Source organism: Pongo abelii, chromosome 10 (assembly GCF_028885655.2).
Source record: "Pongo abelii isolate AG06213 chromosome 10, NHGRI_mPonAbe1-v2.0_pri, whole genome shotgun sequence".
NCBI classification, from domain to species: Eukaryota; Metazoa; Chordata; class Mammalia; order Primates; family Hominidae; genus Pongo; species Pongo abelii.
Window position 1 is genome coordinate 73,017,100 of NC_071995.2, and position 27,403 is coordinate 73,044,502.

Consider the following 27,403-nt stretch of genomic DNA (forward strand, 5'->3'; position numbering starts at 1 on the left):
TGAATGAAGCACTAATATCTAACAAGCTTTGCAAGTAATGCCAGTGCTGCTGGTCCACTTGTTATTCTTTAAGCAGGAAAGATTTAAATCATATTCCAGTCTTATATCTATTCTTATGGGGACTCAGAAATAAGCTTAAATAGAAAGGTAATTTGATCAAATTTATGTTTTCACAAGATCCTTCTCATTCTTTGCAAATATTAGATTAGAAAGTGAAAGTTCTGGAGATAAGAAGACATATAAAAATGTAATAATAATGTTCAAAATTATAGGGTAAACTTGGAAAGTTAAACTGAGGACAATGAGATACATTTAGGAACTAGAATCAAGAGGAAATGATGATAAATTAAATGCAGTTGAGAGAGGAAGGGAGGCATCAGGTTTGATGCCCAAGTTTATGGTTAGTAAACGTATGCATAGTGGTGATAAGGATGATGTTGGTAATGACACAGCTAAAGCTTATTCAATATCTACTATATACAAGGAACTGCATTATTTAATTCATAAAAACATGAAAATGTATTATTGTATCCCCACTTTATTGGTGAGAAATCTGAAGCATGAGTTAAAAAATTCAGAATTAGTGAAGTACAAAACAAATTTTCAGAAATAAATGGTTATTATTATCATTTATATTATTGATATTATTATTCAAGTGTGTCTGGAGTTGGAAAATAAAATTATTGAAGGAATCCTTTCATGACAATAATTATTTTTTCTTTGTGTTGTGAGAGGCAATATCACACCCTGACAGGGAGTTAGGATAAGGTAAGAAATGCTTAAAAGTGGAGAAAATTGGATATCTATTATCAAGAGAGGGAAAAAAACTGATTATAAATAAACAAAGGCACTGAAAAGTAGCACCAAGAGCCCACCAGGCCAGTCTTTGTGAATTTTTATAAAGTTAATTAGATTTCTTCTACAGATGTCAGTAGACCTACGGTAGAAACAGAGAAAATGAAGGGATGCTTTCATCCAAGGTTGAGACAGCTCCTAGTGAGACCTCAGAGAGATTTTTGATCATGGAAGAAGGTGAAAGGGGAGCAGGCATGCCAGATGACCAAAGGAGAAGCAAAAGAGAGAGAGTGAGGTGGGAGGTGCCACACACTTTTAAATGACCGTATCTCATAAGAACTCACTATCATGAAGACAGCACCAAGCCATAGGGTATCCACTCCTATGATCAAAACATTTCCCACCTCCTACCTCCAGCACTGGAGATTAAAATTTAACATGAGATTTAGGTGGGACCGAATATCCAAACTATGTAAGCCAGCAAACAAAATTAATCAGCTAGAGTCCTTTGACCTCCAACACTCTCTGGCCTGGAGCTTATCCCTTTCTTTCTTTTAAAACTCAAAGAGATTAATAAAGACTAAAGATTATGATCCTTCTGTAATATACATTATCAGACAGAGTAACCAATACTCAGCCTTTATCACCCTGAAATATGGAGCATGGACTTACAAGCATGAGACATACATGGGTTTACATACTGAGACATTAAAAATTTTCAAAACTCTAAATGTATACTTTTCAAATTATTTTAAAGTAATAATTTAAAATAGGTATGATAAATATGCTTAAAGACATAAGAAAATATATTAACAATTGGAAATAAGAAAAAATTAATTAGTAATAGTTAGAAAAAATATTAAAAATAAATATTAAGAAGAAAGGTTATAGAATGATAAAATAGTGTCTCAGATTGTGTTCTCCAGGAAGCAGACAATGAAATGGAGGTAGGAGTACAAAAGGTTTATTAGAGAGTATCAAGTGTGAAAGTGTAAGGGAAAGAAGCAAAATTGCACAGGGGGGAGCCATCAGACCATGCGACAGACGTGACTACGGTCTGTCAGTCCACTGAGGAGCTTGTAGATAAACACTGGCCATGTGAGAAATACCACTTCTGATGGAAATATCTAAGTCCTTAGGCCACAGCCTTTCTTTGTTATAGGCTAGAGACAGCCCCAATAAGAGAGCCCGCATCGCCAAGTCAATCCTAACCCAACAGAACAAAGCTGGAGTCATCACGCTACCTGACTTCAAACTATACTACAAGGCTACAGTAACCAAAACAGCATGGTACTGGTACCAAAGCAGAGATATAGATCAATGGAACAGAACAGAGCCCTCAGAAATAACGCCGCATATCTACAACTATCTGATCTTTGACAAACCTGAGAAAAACAAGAAATGGGGAAAGGATTCCCTATTTAATAAATGGTGCTGGGAAAACTGGCTAGCCATATGTAGAAAGCTGAAACTGGATCCCTTCCTTACACCTTATACAAAAATTAATTCAGGATGGATTAAAGACTTAAATGTTAGACCTAAAACCATAAAAACCCTAGAAGAAAACCTAGGTGTTACCATTCAGGACATAGGCATGGGCAAGGACTTCGTGTCTAAAACACCAAAAGCAATGGCAACAAAAGCCAAAATTGACAAATGGGATCTAATTAAACTAAAGAGCTTCTGCACAGCAAAAGAGACTACCATCAGAGTGAACAGGCAACCTACAAAATGGGAGAAAATTTTTGCAACCTACTCATCTGACAAAGGGCTAATATCCAGAATCTACAATGAACTCCAACAAATTTACAAGAAAAAACAAACAACCCCATCAAAAAGTGGGCGAAGGACATGAACAGACACTTCTCAAAAGAAGACATTTATGCAGCCAAAAAACACATGAAAAAATGCTCACCATCACTGGCCATCAGAGAAATGCAAATCAAAACCACAATGAGATACCATCTCACACCAGTTAGAATGGCAATCATTAAAAAGTCAGGAAACAACAGGTGCTGGAGAGGATGTGGAGAAATAGAAACACTTTTACACTGTTGGTGGGACTGTAAACTAGTTCAAACATTAAGCAAGTCAGTGTGGCGATTCTTCAGGGATCTAGAACTAGAAATACCATTTGACCCAGCCATCCCATTACTGGGTATATACCCAAAGGACTATAAATCATGCTGCTATAAAGACACACGCACACGTATGTTTATTGCGGCACTATTCACAATAGCAAAGACTTGGAACCAACCCAAATGTCCAACAAGGATAAACTGGATTAAGAAAATGTGGCACATATACACCATGGAATACTATGCAGCCGTGAAAAATGATGAGTTCATGTCCTTTGTAGGGACATGGATGAAATTGGTAATCATCATTCTCAGTAAACTATCGCGAGGACAAAAAACCAAACACCACATGTTCTCATTCATAGGTGGGAGTTGAACAATGAGAACACATGGACACAGGAAGGGGAACATCACACTTCAGGGACTGTTGCGGGGTGGGGGGAGGGGAGAGGGATAGCATTAGGAGATATACTTAATGCTAAATGACAAATTAATGGGTGCAGCACACCAGCATGGCACATGTATACATATGTAACTAACCTGCACATTGTGCACATGTACCCTAAAACTTAAAGTGTAATAATAATAAAATAAAAAAAAAAGAGCAAGCCCAATAGCTGAGACATATTCTAAATAAATTAATAGCTAGGGGCTCTCAGATAACCTCACTTTTCAGTTCTTTGCAAGTATCACTCATTGTTTTCTGACAGTGTGGCAATTGAAGACTAACATCAGTCAAGACTCTGGTTCCATTTTGATGATTTTTGCTTTTACCTGGAAGCTTTTATAATTGTTTCAGATTGATATCTTAAATTTCATGAAAATATGTTTAAGTACATTTTTATGGTTGTCAATCTTCAATTTGATGTATTATAAAACATTTCAATATAAGGTCTTTCATGTTATATTGTTGGAAAATTTTCTTCATTATTTCTTCAAATATTTTCTCTCCTCTATTCAAGATGTCTCCCTCACATAGTTGGTAAGTTGGAAGCAGGTGTTGTCAGTGAGCTCAACTTGGGTTGTTAGCTGGGCATTGATTCTTCTTCACATGGGCTGTTGGAACCTGCTCATTGTATCACTGGGAGCAATGTGGGTTCCAGAAAAGTGGAAGAATTATGCCAGCCATCTTAAAGTTCAAAGTGAGAAGTGGCTTAGGTTACCTTCCATCAGTTTGAATGCTATTAGTCAAAGGAATGAAAAACCCAACCTCAGTGCAAGGGGTTGTACTTCACATCTCTGTTATGAACTGCTTTTATTTTGTGTGACTTAGATTGGGTAGGAGAATGATTGGGTAGGAGACAGAACATATATTTTACTTACATAATACATTTTAGATTTTGGTCAACTATTATTTTGCCTTAACAATGTAAGTAACAGAAATATCAAATACAAAATCTTTTTTGGTTCATTTCCCTGAATCTTCTGGCAACTACTTCCTTCAGTTGTTCTTACTATCTGATGAATATCTATTCCCAGGCTAAATTGATAGAATTTTATTTATTTATTGTTTTTCTTTCACAAGTGAGAGAAATTAGATAGATAGACAGATAATAGATATAAATTAGATAGATAGATGGTAGACAGATGATAGATAGATAGGTGTTTAGTCACATGTTCAGGTAAAATGATATTCTACTCTTATATTTTTGACTCATCTTTCACAAATAACTGGAGTAGAATCCTAATACTTTTTTTCTTCTTGCCAAATGAGTGTAATGTTGAAATGAAAGGATCAAGAAGCATTTAATATTTTTATTTATTTATTTATTTATATTTATTGAGATAAGGTCTCACTACCGTCACCAGGGCTGGAGTGCAGTGGTACCATTATGGCTTACTGCAGCCTCAGCTTTCAGGACTCAGGTGATTCTGCCATAGGCTGGTGTTGAACTCCTGGGATCAAGCTATCTGCCTCCCTCAGTCTTCCAAAGTGCTGAGATTACAGGCGTGAGCCACTGTGCCTAGCCTCATTTAATATTTTGACATAGCTTTAGTTTTGAAATGGTTTATTTCCATCTGATTCAAGCATTCACTCTTCCTTACTTGTTCTGTTCTCCTTTAGTCCACTGATTGAACTCACTAGTGAAACTATTTTTCAGTTGGTGTATAAAAAGAAAGCTTATTTATTTATTTTTATTTCTTCAACTTATTTCTTCAAGTTGAAGAAAGATTCTCCGTGAGACGATTTTAATGTTCTAGATCATTTTGCTTTATGTTTTTATGAAAAATGACTGGATATGTTTAATTATGGGGTGACACGGTGAAACTGTGACATGACTTGTTCCTCCAAACAAGCTTCCAATATATCTTACATCTCATTTCAGTATGTTTGTATTTTATTGCAAAAAAATTTTAAAAGATGCAAATGTGTGCCATATGCTTCTTTCCCATTCAGAAATACAATTTCATTTTATTACTAACTTTCAAATGAGCTCATCATCTTTCCTTATACAAAGTGATAGGAAAAAGTCTTTCCTGAGATTAGAGTTGATTCTACAAAGGGCATTCTATTTCCTAATCTGATGTGAGATGCAAATTATTAAATACTCAAAATATACGGATATGTAGCTATTTGGATGGTACATTAAATATCTACATAATCATACATTGTTCTCTGCTTTCTTTGATGTCATGCATATGTTTTTTTCTCTAACTGTCCTCCATAAAACGCAAATGTTTCCCATTATAAAGCAACTGTTCTTTCCTTCTTTCAGAGCATATCTTCTTTTGTATCATTCACTTATATATAAAGTAAAAGTAAAAAGCAGCTACTTTCACATATATGAAAGGAAATAACAAGGAAAAACGTCTCTCCCACCTGAGTCAACTGATTGTTATAATTGTAGTTCGTTTGTTCATAAATAACTCTGGACGATTTATAAAATTAAAAATGTATTTATTCACTTCTGGAAATGGGATATTTCTAAAAACATTAATAGCATAATAAATCAGATAGCTTCTCTAAATATAGTGAAATTGGATGCAAAAATGATAGGATTTCTATGTTATGTATGACTATAAAAAGAAATATTTAGATAAAAATATTGTTTAAAATAATTTTCATTTGTAATATTTATATATATATGTGTGTGTGTTTGTGTATATATGTGTGTGTGTGTGTGTATATATATATATATATATAAAAATCTGGATGCTTCTACCCAATTCCAATGCTGAAAATTAGAAAATATACAGTTTTAGGCTATAAAATACCAAGTAATATTTATGTTTATTGACTACTTTTCTTATGAACTGTGATTTCATTTACACTTTTCACTATATTGAAAGAAAAACTTAAAATGTAGCCAATTTTGTAGTCAATGGAACAAAATCTTTGTGCAGTTGCTCCGTCTATATACAGAATTGAATAATTTATGTATTGTACCTCCTTTGGTTCTTGCTCAACCAACAGACTCTTAAGTGATGTGTATTATACAGGTCCCATTTACCTAGAACTATGCAATGAAGGATACTAAAGAAGACACTGTTTCTGTCTTTAGCGAGCTTATCATTTAATGGGGAAGAAAAGAAACAAAAAGTAATGAGAAAGCACTTTAAGTGCTCAGGAATTTGGTGCTTAATATAAATACAGTAGCAATTCAGAAAAAAGAAAGATTGATGTGGAACAGAAGTATAAGAGTCAGTCAAGGGCACAATAGATACGGTGTTGAACTTACTACTCTTAACTTTATTTCTCTTATCTCCTTATCCTATTCACATTATGTCCATTCTTCATTATCAAAATCAACTCAGAGTTCGTATTTGAAATCAGTCTGGATTAGGTCTCTCCACTTCTCTTATCTGAGCTCCTGTTTTACTAACCATGTTTGTGTTTATTGCCACATATATGATCATTTCCTGTATGAAAAATTATTTTATTTACATATGTGTTTTAGCACATATCCTCAATAATTTTCAGAAAGTCTTTTTCTTTTTTTTCTTTTGAGGCAGGGTCTAATTCCATCACCTAGGTTGGAGTGCAGTGGCACAATCTCAGCTCACTGCAACCTCTGCTTCCGGGGCTCAGGTGATCCTCCCACCACAGACTCCCAAGTAGCTGGGATTACAGGTATGCACCACCACACTAGGATAATTTTTGTATTTTTTTGTAGAGACAGGGTTTCACTGTGTGACTCAGTTTGGTCTCGAACTCCCAGGTGCAAGTGATCCTCCTGCTTGGGCCTCCCAAAGTGCTAGGATTACAGGCGTGAGCCACTGCACCCTATCGAAACTTCATATGTTAAAGATTGTTCTACATTTTATATTTCTCCATTGCCCCCCAGGAAGTTTGTGTCTATTTACACTTCCACCAACCAGTGACTATTTTCCATTTACTATTTTTTATATATTTGTCAATAGTGGGAAGGAAGCATAGTTAATCCTTGCTGATTTTAAAGAAAAATAATTTTAGTTTTTGAAATTATTTGATTATTAATAAGGTTAAATATCAGCCAATATGCTTATTAGTGTTTTCACCTTGTAGGAGACCCTTTTTGTATATTTCACATATTTTTTACTCAGTGTACTTGTCTTTTCCTTAAAATTCAAATATATTTAATTAATGTGTTTCTATAATTCCTTAGTTTTTTAGTTTAATAATAATAATTGGTCTTTTAAAATTTAACCTTCTGTTAACATTCATGTAGTTTTAATTGTATTCCCAGGGGAAAAAGCACTGTTTTTTTTTTTAGGTATGCTTTTACTTTTCTTATCTTTCTTTGATAGTATAACTATGTAATCAATGAGCATATATTAGGTGCTGGACAAATATTTCTTGAACAAATATTGGAAATCAATGATCCTATTTACTGATTACATCAGCTAGCTAAAGGTCACATTTAATTTAATTTAAGTCTTTTTCCTATTGTTTTATGGAAATCTTGACCTAATAAGTAAAAAATATTTTCAGTCATCTTGGGACAATCGCAATTGATAAAATATAGTGAGTTATTTATTTTCATAACTCAAAAATTAGTCATTATTAAATAAAAATTGACTTTTTCTGTACAAACAGAAGAATAAAAATTAGATAACAATTTGCATACATGGTGTGGTGGTTGATAAATATGTTTTCAAATTCAGGTAGAATCAAGGTCTCCTCCCCTTGAACTAGGGCTGGTCTTTATGACTGTTTCAAGGAAAAGGATGTGATGGAAGTGATACTGTGTGACTTCCAAGGATGGATTTTTTAAAAGCCATGCAGCTTCAATCAATTTCTCTTGGAACATTTGTTCTGACTGCCTTCAGCCTTCATGTAAAAGGTGTGACTACATGGTGAGAGAGAGACCTACGTTTTAAGTGTCAGACATGTGAGTGAAGAAGACTTAGAAATGACTCCAGCCTCAGACCTTATCTGACTACAATCTGGTGAGAGACCCCACATGAGAAATGCCCACAGCCCAGGCAAGCCACAGAATTGAGAGCAAAAGAAGTGATAGTTAATGTTTGAAGGTACTCACATGAGGTGTTTTTTTTTCCCCTAGTAATAGATAATCAAACACATGGCAAATGGCTTCCCAAGATGAAACAATTTAAGTGTTGCCGTTATGTATTCTGCTGAAACGTCTATGTCTGAAGGATCAAAAGCCATCTTATAACATATTGTTTTACTTGTATCAAAAGTAACTAAAAAGTAGACTTATACCCAATTCTGGAGGAAGGTGGGGAAAATTAAACCAACTGTACTTCAATTAAGCTTTTAAAGTTTTATAATTTATACTAAGTTATCGAAAGTAACTACCATCTATACTTTTGTCATATTTTAAATATTTGGCCTCTTTCAAATGAGAATCTCATTTGAAGTAAATACAGTTGGCTCTCTCTATTTATGGGATCAGCATCTGTGTATTCAATCAACTGCAGATTGAAAATATTCAGAAAAAAGTATTCACAGTTTCAGAAGCAAAACTTGAATTTTCTGTGAACTGAGTACTACGATGTATCCACACAAATGAAGAGATATGTATGCATTGTGTTAGATATTATAAGTAATTTAGGGATGATTTAAAGTCTGTGTAATGATATGTGATGTTTATATGGAAATAATACACCACTTTAAATGAGAGACTTGAGCATCCATGAATTTGGGTCTCCATTGGAAGTCCTGAAACTAATCCTCCCATGAATACTGAGGGATGACTATATATAGAAACAGGCATACTCATTCAGAAAGGAAATAGAAAACTAATTGTCAACAGTTAAAACCACATTCAGTACAAATGAATGTTCTTTGAATCAAATTTATATAGAAATAAAAATAAAACTGGTAGTTAACTAATTTTTTAATTATAAAAAGCCTTTGTCTTTCTTTTCTGTAATATATATATATGCAAAAATGGGAATAGAAAATAAACTCAGCAGAATTCAAGTATACCACATATTCCAGGCTTGGTTGTAACAAGGTAAAAATATCAACTAAAAAAATAAGTAATTACTTTGAGTTTTTCCTAGTTTCTCCCATTCTCCTGATTTGTAAAATTGATCATGGTTTAGGATTTAGTTTATATGTGGCTTTTCTCCTATTACTATACAGTTCCTGACCATACAGGCCAAAGAGGCTTATAAGTGTTTGCTAAAGAATGCTTTCCTGCACTCTACAGTCACATTTATTCTGGCATACAAATATGTCCTTATGTACGGCAGCATAAATGAAGAATTAATGGAAGATATTTATAATTAATGTTCTTTGCTTTGCTTAGTTAATCTTACAATGAATCCATTGTCAATTATAACCGACTGCAGAAAGAATTGCAGTCAGGGAACTTAAAAAAAAAAAGAAACGAAAGCAAAGTGAGCGTTTACTTTTCTTTATCCCTCTTCTCCTTATTACATGTACTTTTAATCAGCTTCTCTGTAATGAGAACATTTAAAGGTTGAATTAGGGTTCATGAACCTATGAGAAAGAAGGTTTTGAAAGGGATAAAAATTCAAATATATTTGGTAGGAAGAATCAAATGATACAAAGTTCAGTGACAGGGTAAGACAGATGAAAAAATCCAGATAAGAATTTTTTAGGCTGGGTGTGATGGCTCATGCAGATAATCCCAGAACTTTGGGAGGCCAAGGTGGGTGGATCAGGAGTTGGAGACCAGCCTGACCAACATGGTGAAACCCCATCTCTGCTAAAAACACAAAATTAGCTGAGTGTGGTGGCGCATGCCTGTAATCCTAGCTGTTTGGAGGCTAAGGCAGGAGAATCACTTGAACCTGGGAGACAGAGGTTGCAGTAAGCTCCAGCCTGGGCAACAAGAGTGAAACTCCATCTCAATAAAAATACTTTTTAGAAAAGTATAAGTGCAAAATATAAAAAGATTCATTTTAAGTAATAACCAGTAAAAGGAGATAAATTTGATGATGAAAACAACATTTTGTGGAATTTTTTTCATCCTCCAATTTTCATCTCTTTCATGAATTCAAAACAACATGATTAAAACCATTGTCTACATCTGTCACACCAGGCACACTACTCTCTCTTCAGATGCAGGTTCTTTATTCCTCACTAAATGATCTTCATACATTCTTGTTGCTAAGAAATCACAAAGAAACTCACATGCTTTCTTTCTAGGCCAAACAGCTCTTTGCTGTTTCTCTAAATCCTGCATCTCAAATTCCAAGCCATGCAATCCTAAAATATTATACTCCTTTGGATTATGCCATTTAATTAGGCCTTGCATAGATAATTTTGTATTTTATGAGAACTTTCTAGGCTTTGGTTTTCTCATTTGTAAAATGAAAATAAGACAAAGGATTTTAATGAAAACATAGTATATAAATATAGTAAGTTCTATATCAATGTTATTTTTAACATAATATTAATCTTGTATAGCCATTTCTATTTTAAGTATATGTCCTTCTTCAGCAAATATGTCATTGAATTTTGTTGTGTTTCCAGCATATTTCTCATGAAATATGTTCAATAATAATTTACTGTCATTTTTCATGTCCAATTATATGTTCCCTATTTTTAAGGGATGTATTTGGTTCTATTTTGAGCTTTGTCTCTCTTATCTCTCTGTATTACACCAAGGAACTATGATACAAAAGATCATCAAGCTGAATCTCAAAGTTGCACTCCAGCTATATAATAACCAACAAAGCAATTTCCTTAGCATCTAATTTTGTCTCCGTGTCTACAATCATGTCTTATTGTTCAGTCTTTTACATGCTCAATTCTAGAATAAACAAAATCTCACAAATTAATGTTAGCGCCACAGAATTCTAGTTTAATCATTTGTAGCTAAGTTCAGACTATAAGCATGTATTACCTTTTTCTTCTTAGAAGGAGAACTGGTAATTGATGTGGGGCCAAACAGCACAGTACAGCAGAAAGGATGTAAATTTGGGAATTATACTGAGGTATGTTATTTTTTCATATATAGCTTTTTTGTCATGTAACCTCAGGAGAAGTACTCAGACTCTTTGAGTCTCATTTAAGACATTATTGTAATAAAATATTTCAAATTTGATCATTATTGTGAATACTACTGTGCTAAAGGATTTTTAATGGTATCTGAAACAACCTAAGCTCCCAAGATATGCATGAGTTCCCTTTCTTCACCTGGGTAGCTATTACAAAAACACATTGGCTTTGCTTGTAATGGAATTTCTGCTTTTCTGGAACACAATAGGCCCAAGGAGATTTACATAGTGCTAAGTAACCAGATATGAAAATAATTGAATTGCTTTCATTCCATCTTCATTCTAGGTACCTAGAAAGCAAGCAGAATACTCTTAGCCAAGAAAACAATATGTACTCATGTTACTACATGAGTACATAAGGAACATGGTCTAGAATTGGAAATAAACTCATGAACACCACACACAGTGTTAAAGCCAGCCCAAATAAATATAGAATGGTTAAAAACTAAAATCAGATTTTCTTCAGAGTTGTTACAATTTCCAACTTTTGTGTGACTGTATATTTTTAATCATAATGTGGTTTTTTTCAAGATGAAAGAAGAAAGATATACAGAAATACTATTTGCTGAACTTGTTCCAATACTTTAATTTCAAAATAAGTCTAGGTATTTTAAATGGTTATATAAAATAGAAAACATTTATATTCTGTCTCAGAAATGTTTATAGCCTTGGAGGCAACTTATTTGATTTCTTAATATGAGAAAATGCTCAAGTAAATTATGCTTTAAGTATTTGCGTACAAACAATAAGATCATATCTGGGACCCCAGTCAAATTTCTTTGGCTACAGATATTCATTCAAGATAGTTTGGATGTTAGTGACTCATGCTTTATTGCTTTTTAAATGGTTACTTAATATAAGCTTCTTTCAATGTTTCTTGAATTCCCTATCTTCTTTACAACTTAATCTTTATGTTTTATCAAGCATGTGTATAAAATACTGGTTATCCAAGGATTACTTAACAAAATACATAAATTGTATACTTTAAAACTTTTACTTTTAAAACTTAAGAAAGTTTATGTGTGTACACTTTTCTTAGAAAATGTGTATGTTATCCTTTAGAGCAATTTTTCAATAAATTAATTTCCTTTTTATACAGATTCAGACCTGTTAAACACCACAGATTGTCTTTATTATTTAAGGATTATTAAATAGTAAATATGATTAAGTATAAAATTTTCTTCAGACTGTATTCCTGACTACATGAGGAGGGGAAAGGGAAATTTGGAAACTGAATTCTGAATCTTCTTATAATTCCACTCTTCATTTCATTTTATCTTATTTAGTATTGACATTATATTATCTCAAACCAGTTTAATCATAAAATTAATGTGGAAAAATATTGAATAATTGCTCATTAGCAAATAAAACCAATTATTTATCCCAAGCCAGACATGCCACAGAAAAAGTAATGGCTAGGTTTGTTCATATCTCTACCTAAAGATTTTTAATTTCCATCATGCCTGGTATAGTAGTATGTCTAATCAATTTTTAGGAACATAAAATACAAATGCTGGGAGCTACACACTGAATGTTTGTGTCCCCCCAAATTTCATATGCTGAAATTCTAAACCTCAAGGTGATGGTGTCAGAAGGTAGGGCCTTTGAAGGTAATAATTAGTGCTTTTATGAAAGGAACCCCAGAGCTCCCTCGTCACTTGTACTATGTGAGGTTACAGTGAGAAAATTATAGCCTATAAGCCAGGAAATTGGTCCTCGCCTGACACGGAGTCTGTCAGTGCCTTAATCTTGGATTCCAGCCTCCACAACTGTGAGAAACACATTTCTGTCACTTAAAAGTTACCCAGTCTGTGATATTTTATTACAACAGCCTGAATGGACTAAGATAACAAGAAATTTTATGTAAAATAAAGGGGCTACTATTTGTAAAATAAAAGAAAGTGAGCCTGGCACACATAGTGTTACATGTTTCGAGATTAAAAGTAAAATATCTCTTCAAATAGATGATGATCACTACTTTCCAGACAGTAAAGATAATTATTAAAAATTACTTAAAAATTTTTTGATGAATACTTTAGAGGTCCCTGGGACAGGGCAGTTATGCTCTTGACTGCAATTATTTCTTTACTAGGGACTTATCTGTCAGCAGCCATAGCTGAAGTGGGCAATTACCCCCATTAACCTCCACCAATGTTTATCATTATTGTTGTGCTAAAACATGGTTGAGGAATCCATTCAACTAAATATAAATATACATGGTCACCAATTTGACAGTTTATTTACAGATAAAAGTAATATTTTACAGACTTTTCTTAATCCTTTAAATCATTTTTAACAAATCTTATTCATAAAATGAATAAATTATTATAGGCAAATTTAAAGCCCCTTCCAATATTATGGATGTGACACATGTGCAAATTCATTTTTTCCCACAGTGTTCCTTATGTCATTAATTACAGAAAATACTGCCTTTTTCTACTACTCATACTATGTTGCGATACTCTTTCCACCAAGTAATTGATGGGACAATTTGTTTTAGAGATCTAGTGTGGACATATAGTAATTGCTGCCTGTTTCTAGATGATAAGTTCCATGAAGCTCCATGCCTATATTGCTCACCATAGTATTCTCAGTGCTTATTACACTGCCTAGCACATAGCCAGAGCACACCAAATATGTGACAAATGAATTAATGAATGTTTTCCCTGTTCTCACTTGTGACTCAAATTTTCCAAAGAAATCTTTGTTTCCCTGGGAGGTAGATAAAATATTTTCTTTCACTAATCATTGTCATTTAATTTTTAGACCACCTTAGTAAATGTTCAATCCCCAGAGCCATCTTTCTCCCTTGTCTTATGTATTTCCCTAAAGACCTGCCTTTTGATAGGTAAACAGTGCCTGTCTCCAATCACTTTATACCTCTAAACTCTAATTCTCTTTTTTATTGGCAACTGTCATTTATTAGTGACAACGATAGAGAGGAGGAGATAAATACATTAAATTAACATATAAATTACAGATATTCAATTTAAATGATTTTTTGAATCAAAAATCTTATTTGAGATTCCCATATTTTGCCATTCATCTTGTTAGAAGTGTGACTGAGAAAGGAAAGGATAAGAAGCCTGACGTAAATAGTTTACAGAAATATTGAGAGGTTGACTTTGATTATGATGTTAAGATGATCTTGACATTTTTGTTCACTCATGCATTTTCATCTATGTCTCCTGTAACATTGTGTGAATTACAGTGGTTGATTATCAAAAACACATAGATGCTCCATATGGACAGTGATGCAAATAGTCTGTGTGGAGCTAAACCATCACACATCATCACTGAAACCTTGGCAATAAATGGGGGAAGATGAATACCATAAAACAATGGGATTACTTGTCGCTGAGAAAAGTGTTATCAAAACTAAACATACCAAAACCTTATATGTTCTAATTATTTTTGCTAGATTTTCCATTTGTCAAAAATGAGGAGTACTAATCAGTAGTGCTACGGAAACAATACACTAACAGTTATAGTCCGGAAGAAGAGATGATAACATCTGTCCCTAAAAAGAGTTAAATTCATTTTAAAATGACTGCTTACAATTATTACTTGTTATGGTTTTGATTAATTTATCCAAGAACTCAGATGATGTTATAATACCTGGTACCATAATTCCTCTTAGGGCAGGATAATCTTGGTTTGCCGAAATACTTTTTTAGCCACTTGGGAGAGAAGTTGAAATTTGAAGAGCATTGTCTTGGTAGAAATCTCTTAAAGAATACAATGATTAAACTGGCTTGCAGGAGAAATCCAGAAGAATTTTATTTTCTTCCTGTGAAGGAATGAGAGAAAAAATAAAAGTAATGTAGAAAAAAGAAAGGGATAATAAAGGAACTAGAGATATGGAATGGGTTAAGAGAAATACAGAGAAAGCCCATTGAAGAAACAAGGTGGTGTAATAGAAAAAACTTTATTTTAAGCAAAGATGCATACAGTTTTTAAGATTCTGTTTTGGGCTGAACATCAGCAAAATGGTAGAATAGGGTTTTCCACTCCCTGTCCTACTGCATAAATATCAACTTGAACAACTATCTGAAACACACACACAAAAAAACCATCACAGAGCTAAGGAAACCAGATGAGAAATTATAGCACCTGGGTGTAGCACAGAAATAAGAAAAAAATGCATCAAAGAGGATAGAAAGGACAGTCATGCGTTACTTGCATCACTCCTTTCTCACCTCCAGGCAGCACAGCATGGAGAGAGATACTTCTGCTTGAGTGAAGGAGAAAACAGTGAGTACAAGACTTCGCCTCAGATCCCAACACTCAGTGTTGGGCAGCACCCATGACCCCAGACTTCAGGCCAATACCTACTGACTAAGCCTCTGGGTTGGTTCAAATGCCAAGCCAGATCCCACAACTCCAGACTCCAGGCCTGTTCAGCATACTTGGTCTCTGGGCCCATAGCAACACCAGGCCAAACCCAATGGCACCAGAGGACCCAGCCTCCAGACTGATCCCTTTGGATACAGGTTCTAGGCTGATCCAGCATCAGGCCAGCCCCTGTGATCCTTGGCTCCAGGCTCACCTCAAGTTCCAGCTCAGCTCTGACATATGTCAACCCACATAGCCCCAGGCCTCAGGCCCATGCCAGTGCCAGATAAACACCCCTGGCCTCAGGCACCAGACTGGCACCTGTAGATACAGGCTCCAGGCTTGCACAATGCTAGGCTAGTCCTTGCAGTTCCATACTCTAGGCCAGCCCCTGTGACCCCATTCTCCAGCAGAACCAGGGTACAGGCTTTCTCTAGAAGACCCAGGATCCAGGTTTGCCCCAGTAGACTTTTACTAGGATATCTCCCATGGACTCAGGCTCTAGGACTGCCTCCTGTGGATCAGGTTCCAAGTCCACCTCCACAACCCTAGAACCAAGGCCAGACTTTGCAGGCCTAGCTTCCAAACCAACAACTGCACAACCAGCCTCTCTAAACCAAGGCTCTAGGCACTAGGATAGCACCTATGATGCCAGGCTCTACAGTAGCCCTTGTGGGTCCATTTTCCATGTCTGTCCCAGTACCAGGCTGGACCTAGGCTCCAGGCCAGTCTTCATGGCCTCAGACTCCAGAGGATCCAAAGTCCAGTACTACTCCATCATATCTAGACTACAGGCCCACCCCAGTAGACCCTGGTGTCAGGCCAGCTACCAGAGACAGACTGAAGCTCCAATGCTACTCCCGCAGGCCCAGGATCCAAGCCAGGCCAACCCCCATGGGCCCAGAACCCAGATCTTCCTGAAAAGACTCAGGCTCCAGGCCTACTTCAGCACCAGGTCAGCCTGTGAACTCAGGCTTCAGGCTTGACCCATTGGACCCAAGCACCAGGATAATTCTAGCACCTGACTGACCTCTATAGACTGAAGCTCAAGGTCAATCCCAGAGTCAAGTTAACCGCTGTGGATCTAAGCTTTAGGATGGCCCCAGCAAATGAAGGCTCCAGGTCTACCCTCACATACCCTTGCTCCAGATTTATCTCCACAAACCCAATCAAAATATGCACTCCAGTGAGTCCAGGTTCTAAACTCAACCCAGCTGACCCAGATAACAGGCCCACTCACCTGCTAAACCAAGCACCAGACCTGCCTATCTGAGGACCCCAGCAACAAGCCAGCCCATGAACCATGCCAGAGAGCCTGCTCAGAATCTCTGGATGGGCTGATTGGTGAAGGGTTTTCCCAGACACAGCCAATCTGCAGAGATGGTAATAACTCCAAACTTCTACGATAAACAGACACCAATAATAAGCCACAAAAATTAAGAACAATCAGGGAAACAACACTACCAGAGAAACAAAATAAAACACAAGTAACTGACCTTAAAGAAATGGATATTTATGAGCTCCCCAATTTAAAAAGAAATTCAAAATAAATGGTTTACAAAAGCTCAGTGAAATTCAAAAAAATACAAAGAAGCAATTAAATAAAATCAGAAAAATAATAAACAACTAAAATTAGAACTTAGATACACTGAAATTGGAAAAATAAAAAAAACCATCAGAAATTCTAGAGCTGAAAAATTAAAGAAATGAAGAATGCAACAGAGAACATCAACATCAGAATTGCTCAAAGAGAAGAAAAAAATCTGTGAACTCAAAGGCAGATTATTTGAACATATGCAGCCAGAAACAGGAAAAATAATACTAAAAAGGAACAAGGAATGCATACAAGATTTTTATGGCAGCATCAAAAGAGCAAATATTTGAGTTACTGGAGACAGAGAGAAATGAGAAATAAAGGGAAGAAGGCTTATTTAAGGAACTAATAGCAGAAAAATTTCCAAATCAGGAAAAAGATATTAATATCTAGGTACAGAAAAGTCAAAAGTCTCCAATCATATTCAATCCAAAGAAGTTTAAACCAGGACATATTATAAACAAACTGTCAAAAATCAAAGACAAAAAGAGAATCCTAAAAGCAGCAAAAAAAGAGAGAAGTAAATCACAAATAAGGGAGGGTCTTTTTTGTTTTTTTTGTTTTGTTTTGTTTTGTGTTTGTTTTTTTTTTTGAGAGGAAGTCTAGCTCTGTCACCCAGGCTGGAATGCAGTAACCTGATCCCAGTTCACTGCAAGCTCTGCCTCCCAGGTTCACGCCATTCTCCTGCCTCAGCCTCCTAAGTAGCTGGGACTACAGATGCCCACCACCACACCTGGCTAATTTTTTGTATTTTTAGTAGAGACAGGGTTTCACTGTGTTAGCCAGGATGGTCTCGATTTCCTGACCTCGTGATCCGCCCGTGTCAGCCTCCCAAAGTGCTGGTATTACAGGTGTGAGCCACCACGCCCTGCCAAATACTGGAGTTTTAATAAGGCTAGACAAGGAGTTCTCAGCAGAAACCTTACAGGCCTGAAGAGAGTGGAATGATATATTCAAATTGCTAAAGGAAGTAAACTGCCAACAAAGTATACACTACCAGAAGGATGTCCTTCAAAAACAAAGGAGAGAAGAAGATTTTCCCAAACAAAAGCTGAAAAAGTTCATTGCCAATGGCCTGTGTTATAAGAAATGCTAAGGGGGATTATGGGATTATTTAACCTGAAAGAATAGGATGCTGTTAATAATTAGTAACACAATGAAAGTAGAAAACTCACTAATGAAGGTGAGTACATGATCAAATTTAGAATATTCTGATATTATAATAACGACATATCTTTAGTATGAAGGCTAAAAGAAAAGTGACTAAAAATAATTACAGTCATAATAATTTGCTAAGGGATAAACAATATTTAAAAACATACACTATGACAACACAAATGTTATCATAATGTGAAGGGAGTGAAGTAAAAGTGTAGAGTTTTCTTATGTAATCAAAATTAAGTTGTTATCAACTTAAAATTATTTGCCATAACTATATTTTATATAAACCTTTTGGTAACCACAAAACAAAACCTATAGTAGATACTCAAATGATAAAAAGTAAGAAATCAAAGTGTACACTAGAAAAATCACCTAATCACAAAGGAAGACAGCAAGAGGAGGAAGAAAGGAACTAAGGAAGCATTCAGAAAACATTTAATGAAATGACAATAGTGTGTCCTTACTTATCAATAATTACTTTTAATGTACATTAATTACATTATTCAATCAAAAGACACAGAGTGACTAAATGGATTACAAAAAAGGACCCAACTATATGCTGCCTACAAGACTCACTTCACCTTTAAGAACACACATATGAAAAGTAAAAGGGTAGAAAAAGATGTTCTATGCTAATGAAAACCTGAAGAGAGCAGGACTAGTTATAATTACGCCAGATCGAATAGACTTTAATTTAAAAAACTGTAAAACAATACAAAGAAGGTCGTTATATAAGAACAAAGGGGGCAAAAAGAAGAGTATATGACGATAGTAAATATATATTCACCTAACATCAAAGCACTTAAATATAAAGCAAATATTCTTAGATTTTAAGGGAAAGATAAACTGTAATACAATAATGGCAGGGGACTTCAATACCTCACTTTGAGTAAAAGACAGATTATCCAGACAGAAAATCAATAAGGAAACATTGATCTTAAATGACACTTTAGACCAAATGGACCTAATAGAACTTTCCATCCAACAACAGCAGAATATACAGAATTCTCAAGTGCACATTAAACATTTTTCAGGATAGATTATATGGTAGTCCACAAAACAAGATTTATATTTAAGAAGATTAAAATCATATGATACGTCTTTTTCAAATACAATGGTATAAAACTAGAAATCAACCAACAGGAAGAATTTTGAAAAATTCTCAATTGCATGAAAATTAAACAACATGTTCCTGAACAATCAGTGAGTCAAGGATAAACTAAAAAGAGAAATCAAAATATCTTCTGACAAATGAGGATGGACACACAACTATGAAAACTTATGCAATCTAGCAAAAGCAGCTCTTAAAGAGAAGTTTGTAACATAAACCCCTACAGCAAAAAAACAAGGATATGAAATCAACAACCGAATCTTATAATTCAAAAAACAGCAAACTATAATCCCAAAGTTAGATGTTAAAAATTAATCAAGATCAGAGCAGAAATGAATAGAAACTAGGAAAAACAACAGAAAATATCCACAAAGTTAGATGTTGGTTTATTGACAAAAAAAAAAATAAAGGAAGAAAAATAAAACTTCAGCTGGACAAAATAGGGGGTAAAAAAGAGAAAAGACACAAATAGACATTACAACTGATCTCACCAAAATCCAAAGGATCATAAGAGATTATTAAGAACAATGATATGCCAAAAAACTGGATAAATTAGAAGAAATGGATAAATGCCTAGACAGGTACAGCCTACCAGTTCTGAATCATAAAGAAACTGAAAATCTGAATAGACTAATAATAAGGAGATTTGATAATGAAATGAAAAGTCTCCCATCCAAGAAAGGCTCAGGATCTAATCGCTTTTTACTGCTCAATTCTACCAAACATTTTAAAAATAGCTAGTATGAATCCTTCTCAAATTTTTCCAAAAAGGGCATACTTCCAAACTCATTTTATGAGGTCAGCATTGCCCTGACACCAAAGCCAGACAAGGACACTACAATAAAGAAAATTACAGAGCAATAATATCCCTGATCAACATAGATACATAAATTCTCAATAAAATACTACCAAACCTAATTCAACAGCACATTAAAAAAATCATTAATCATGATGAAGTTGGATTCATATTAGAGATGTAAGGATGCTTCAACATATGGAAATATAACTATGATAGACTACAGTAACAGGATAAAGGACAAACACAATATGATAATCTTAATACATGAAGAAAAAGAATTTGACATAATTCAACATCCTTTTAAATAAAAACTGTCAATAAATTAGGTATAGAAGGAATGAACCTCAACATAGTGAAGGTTATATATGACCACCCACATCTAAGATTATACTCAACTGAGAAAAGTTGAAAGCTTTTGCTTGAAGAACAGGAACAAGACGAGGATGCCCACTCTTGCCACTTGTATTCACCATACTACTGGAAGTCCTAGCCAGAGCAATTGGGCATGAAAAAGAAATAAAATTTTCGAGACCAGCCTGACCTACATGGAGAAACCCCATCTCTACTAAAAAAAAAAAAAAATACAAAATTCGCTGGGCATGGTGTTGCACACCTGTAATCCCAACTACTCAGGAGTCTGAGGCAGGAGAATCACTTGAACTAGGGAGATGGAGGTTGCAGTGAGCCAAGATCACACCATTGCACCCCAGCCTGGGCAACAAGAGTGAAACTCCATCTCAAAAAAAAAAAAAAATGTAACCAAGTAAAAGAGGAATAAATGACTTTTTTTTCTGTTTGCAGGAGAAATAAACTTACATACAGAAAACTCTATAAAAACTTTACCTAAAAACTATTAGAAGTAATAAATAAGTAATCTTGCCTGACCCAAAATCAATTTACAAAAAACAGCATTTCTATAAACTAACAAGGAATACCCCCCCAAAAAAAGAAAGAAAGAAAACAATTCCTTTTATAATAGCTGCAAAAGTAAAACCCTTAGGAATAAATTTAGCCAAGGAGTGAAAAGTCAGTACACTACACACTAAAAATTATAAAAGTGATGAAAGAATTTGAAGAAGACATAAATAAATGGAAAGCTATCCCCTGTTCTGCAGCCAATAAACATATGAAAAAGCTCAACATCACTGATCATTAGACAAATGCAAATCAAAACCACAATGAGATACCATCTCACACCAGTCAGAATGGTGATTATTAAAAAGTCAAAAAATAACACATGCTGGCAAGGTTGTGGAAAAAAGGGAACACTTATACATTTTTGGCGGGAATGTAAATTACTTCAACCATTGTGGAAAACAGTGTGGTGATTCCTCAAAGACATAAAAACAGATATATTAGTTGACCCAGCAATCCCATTACTGGGCATATACCCAAAGATAAATTGTTCTATCATAAAGAGACCCTTCTTAAAAGAAGACATTTATGCAGCCAACAGACACATGAAAAAATGTTCATCACTGGTCATCAGAGAAATGCAAATCAAAACCACAATGAGATATCGTCTCATGCCAGTTAGAATGGTGATTATTAAAAAGACAGGAAACAACAGATGCTGGAGAGAATATGGAGAAATAGGAAAGTTTTTACACTGTGGGTTGGAGTGCAAATTAGTTCAACCGATGTGGAAGTGGCAATCCTCAAGGATCTAGAACTAGAAATACCATTTGACCCAGCGATCCCATTACTGGGTATATACCCAAAGGATTATAAATCATGCTACTATAAAGACACATGCACACGTATGTTTATTGTGGCACTATTCACAATAGGAAAGACTTGGAACCAACCCAAATGTCCATCAATGATAGACTGGATTAAGAAAATATGGCACATATACACCATGGAATAGTATGCAGCCATAAAAAAGGATGAGTTCATGTCCTTTGAATGGACATGGATGAAGCTGGAAACCATCATTTTTGGCAAACTATCACAAGGACAGAAAACCAAACACTGCATATTCTCACTCATAGGTGTGAGTTGAACAATGAGAACACATGGACACAGGGCAGGGAACATCACACACCAGGGCCTGTCATGGGGTGGGGGCCTGGGGGAGGGATAGTATTAGGAGAAATACTTAATATGAATGAAGAGTTTATGGGTGCAGCAAACCAACATAGCACGTGTATACCTATGTAACAAACCTGCACATTGTGCACATGTACCCTAGAACTTAGAGTATAATAATAAAAAAAGAAACATGCACATGTATGTTAATTGCACCACTATTTACAATAACAAAGACATGGAATCATCCTAAATGCCCATCAATGATAGGCTGGATAAAAAAAAATGTGGTACATCTACACCATGAAATACTACTCAGCCATTAAAGAAAAAAAAAATGAGAATATGTCCTTTGCGGGAACACGATGGAGCTAGAGGCCATTATCCCTAGCAAACTAATGTGGAACAGAAAACCAAATACCCCGTGTTTTCACTTATAATCTGGAGCTAAATTATGAGAACACATGGACACACAGAGAGGAACAAAAGACACTGGGGCCTACAAGGGGGTGCAGGGTGGGAGGAGGGGGAGGATCAGGAAAAAATAACGAATGTGTACCTGGCTTAGAAACTGGGTGATGAAATAATCTGCACAACAAACCCCCATGACACAAGTTTACCTACATAATAAACCTACACATGTACTCCTGAACCTAAAAGTTAAAAAAGCATACATATCAAAAAAGGCATCCCATATTCAAAGATTAGAAGAATTTATATTGTTAAAATGTTCATACTACCCAAAGCAAACTACAGATTTAATGTAATCCCTATTAAAATTCCAATGACAGTTTTCAGAGAAATGGAAAAGACAATCTTAAAATTTGCATGAAACCACAAAAGATTCCAAATAGCAAAAGCAATCTCGAGCAATAAAACCAGAAACTGGAGGCGTGATACTACTTGACTTCAAAATATACTACAAAGCTGTAGTAATAAAAACAACATGGTACTGGCACAAAAACAGACACATAAGCCAATAGAACACAATAGCCTAGAAAGAAATCCAAGCATTTACTGTCAAATGACATTTTGACAAAGGTTCCTGGAACACAACATTAGAAAAGGAGAGTCTTTCAATAATTTAGGTTGTAACAACTGTATGTTCACATGCAGAATAATGAAATTAGACTCTAATCTATACTACATATAAACATTAACTCAAAATTGATTAGAGATTTCAACGTAAGACCTGAAACTGTAAAACTACTAGAAGAAAACATAGGATATAAGCTTCATCACATTGGTCTGGACAATGAATTTTTGGATATGACCTCAAAAGTGCAAGTCACAAAAGTAAAAATAAATCAGTAGAGCTATATCAAACTAAAAAGCTTCTTCTAGTGAAGGAAACAAATCAAAAGAGTGAAAAGACAATCTACAGAATGGAAAAAATATTTGCAAATCATATATCTGATTAAACGTTAATATCCAAAACATATAAGGAACTCAACTTAATAACAATAAAACAAATAACCCTATTTAAAAATGGGCTAAAGACCTGAATAAATATTTCTCAAAATAAGACATTTGAATGGCCAACAGGTATATGAAAAACTGCTCCATATCACAAATAATTAGAGGAATGAAATTAAAACCACAATGAGATATCACCTCAGACCTGTTAAAATAGATTTTATCAAAATATGAAGGATAAATATTGACGAGGGTATGGAGAAAAGAGAACCCTTGAATACTGTTGATGGGAATGTAAATTAGTACGGCCATTGAGGAAAATAATATGGAAATTTCTCAAAAATTAACAATTGAACTACCATATAATCCAACAAGTCTACTTCTGAATATATATCCAAAGGAAATGAAATCAGGATATGCAAGAGATATCTGTACTCCCATGTTCATTGCAGCATTATTCATAATAGCCAAGATATGGAATCAACCTAAGTGTCCATCAGTGGGTGCATGGATAAAAAGTGTGGCATATATACTATTCAGCTTTAAAATAGAAGAAAATTCTATTCATTTGTACTAATATCGATAAACTTGGAGGACACCATGTTAGTTAGAATATGACTGGCAAAGAAAGACTGAATAATCTCACTTACATGGGGAATCTAAAAAAGCTGATCTCATAGAAACAGAATAGATGATAGTTACCAAGGGCTGCAGAGTGGAGTGGGTTTAAGATGTTGTTCAAATGATACAAAATTTCAATTAATCAAGAAATCTATTGTACAACATAGTGACTATAGTTAATAAAATGTATTCTTGAAAATCTCTGAGAGAGTAGATTTTAAGTGTTCTCTCTACAAAAAATTGTAAGTATGTTAGGTAATGCACATGTTAATTAATTCAATTTAGCATTCCACATTGTTTATATTTTTCAATACATCATGGTATACATAATAAATATATATAATTTTACAATTAATTAAAACTTAATGAATTTTTAAAAATATTCTGTTGGGGCATAATGAGAACCTCTCCACATATAGATGTCAGTATTCAAATATTGATTTTATTTGTATGTTTGTTTGTTTTTGAGGTTGAAAGTCTCACGTCTTCATTGATATAGTGTGGGATTGAGACATCAGGAATAGTAGTAGTAATTAATATTAATGACTAAATACTAATTTGTATTGACTAAACTATAAAAGGAACAGGCCAAGAAAGTTGGAGAATATATAAGAAAACATGTATTCTAAATATTCAAATTTTATTACACTGTTAATAGTCAGACTACTAAAGATATAACTCAAAAAAGTTATAGAATACATTTCTTAGTTGCCTTTCTAAAATAGGTATGACTTAGTTAAAGAAAAGTAAAACGAACATTTATCTATCTGTCTATTGTACACACAGACAAATACATTTATACATATGTGAATTACTGGAAAATTCCATGTTTTGGGGAGGGAAATTAGGTAGTTGAAGAAATGATAAACTATACTTAAAAATAATTTTCATTAAAATTATACTTCAGGCAAGAAAATTATTTTCATTTATTAAGTATGGTTTATCATCTCTTCAACTACCTAATCTCCCCCACAATGGAATTTTCCAATAATTCACATTTGTATAAATGTATTTGTGTGTGTGTTTGTGTGTATACACCTAGACAGATAAATGCTCCTTTTACTTTTCTTTAAGTCATACCTATTTTAGAAAGTCAACTAAGAAAATTGATTATTTTCAATAGATTACACAAAATAATGTATTCTATAACTTTTCTGAGTTGTATCTTTATTAATCTGAATATTGACCAAGTATGCTAAATACTATTAGCACAGGTATCGAGTACAAAATTTTATTGTTTCAACATGAAAGTACATTGGTTTTCTTCTACTTTTTTATTGAGAATTAATGTGACTAAAATATATCAGATGATTTTATTCAAATTGCCTGACACATTAGTAGTGGTTGAGAAATCAGCCTGACAGCAGGATTAAACCTCCTGATTAGACCTCACTGGGAGAAGAACAACATGCTTGACTGTGTGAGTTCCCAGGAAGCAGATTCTGAGAATTTAGTACTCAGAATGTTTACTAGGGAGGCTTTTAGGATGAATAACTTAGGAAGGGAGGTTAAGAAAGCAAGATGGGACAAAGGGAGAAACTGAGTTGTGATAAATGCCCAACTGCTGTGGGAAGTGCTAAGGCAGAAATAACCTGTAGGAGTTCTCCCATCTTGCCCCATGTGGTTGTGCCCTTATACCCAACCTTTATCACACATCAGACTTGGTCCATCCTGAAAGAGCTTTACCTTGGGCAAGGTGGCTCTACCTGCTACTGAGAAAATGAAGGCTGTCCACTAACAGCATTCTCAGTATCAGACCCAATTGTCCCCATGAAAGCCAGGTTTGTGATGATCATGAGCAATAAAATAAAATATTGTGGTAGAGTTATTTAGTTTAATTTGTTTTGTTTGTTTTTACTTTGACTTTGTTCCTATTGTGGTAAAATCACGACATGAGATCTATCCCCTTCCCTCTTTTTTTAAATTTTTTTAATTTTTAAACAGGGTCAGGCTGCATCGCCCAGGCTGGTGTACGCACAGGTCTCACTGCAGCCTCGGCCTCCAAGGCTCAAGCAATTCTCCTCCCTCAACCTACTAAGTAGCTGAGACCATAGGCACACAGCACCATGCCCAGATAATTTATTTATTTTATTTATTTTTATTTTTTGTTGAGACAGGTTCTCACCCTGTTGCCCAGGCTAGGCTCGAACTCCTGGGCTCAAGCAATCTTCCCGCCTTGGTCTCCCAAAGTGATGAGATTATATGAGTGAGTTTTCACACCCAGCCAAGATCTACCCTCTTAACAAATGTTTAAGCACTGAATACAATATTGTTAACTAAAGGCACAATGTTGCACAGCATATCTCTAGAACTTATTCACCTTGTATAACTGAAAGTTTACACCCATTGAACATCAGCTCCTCACTCCTCATTTCCTCTTGTGCCCAGACCCTGGCAACCATCATTCTAACTTCCTGTTTCTGTGAGTTTGACTATTTTAGACACCTCATGGAAGTGGAATCATGTAGGTTTGTTATTCTGTAACTGGCTTATTCCACTTAGCATAATGTCTTCCAGGTTCATCCTTCTTGTTGTACATGGCAGGATTTCATTTGTTTTTAAAGCTGAATAGTATTTTATTGTATGTTATACCACATTTTCTTTATCCATTCATTTGCCAATGAGCATTTAGTTTATAACCATATCTTGACTATTGTAAACAGTGTGCAAAGAACACAGGAGCACCAATATTTCTTTGAGATAGTGATTTCATTTCCTTTGGATATATACTCAGAAGTAGAATTGCTGGATCACATGCTACTTCTATTTTTAACTATTGGAGGAACCACCATGCTATTTTTCATAATGGCTGAAACACTTTTACATTTCCACCAATAGTGTAATAGTGTTCTAATTTCTTCACATTGTTGTTAGCACATATCTTTTGTCTTTTTGATAATAGCTATTCTAACAGGTATAATAAGGTGATACCTCATTGTAGTTTTGATTTGAATTTCCTTGGCGATTAGTGATTTGGAATGTTTTTCTATATACTGTTGTCCATGTGTATGTCCTCTTTGGAGATTCCTATTTATGTTTTT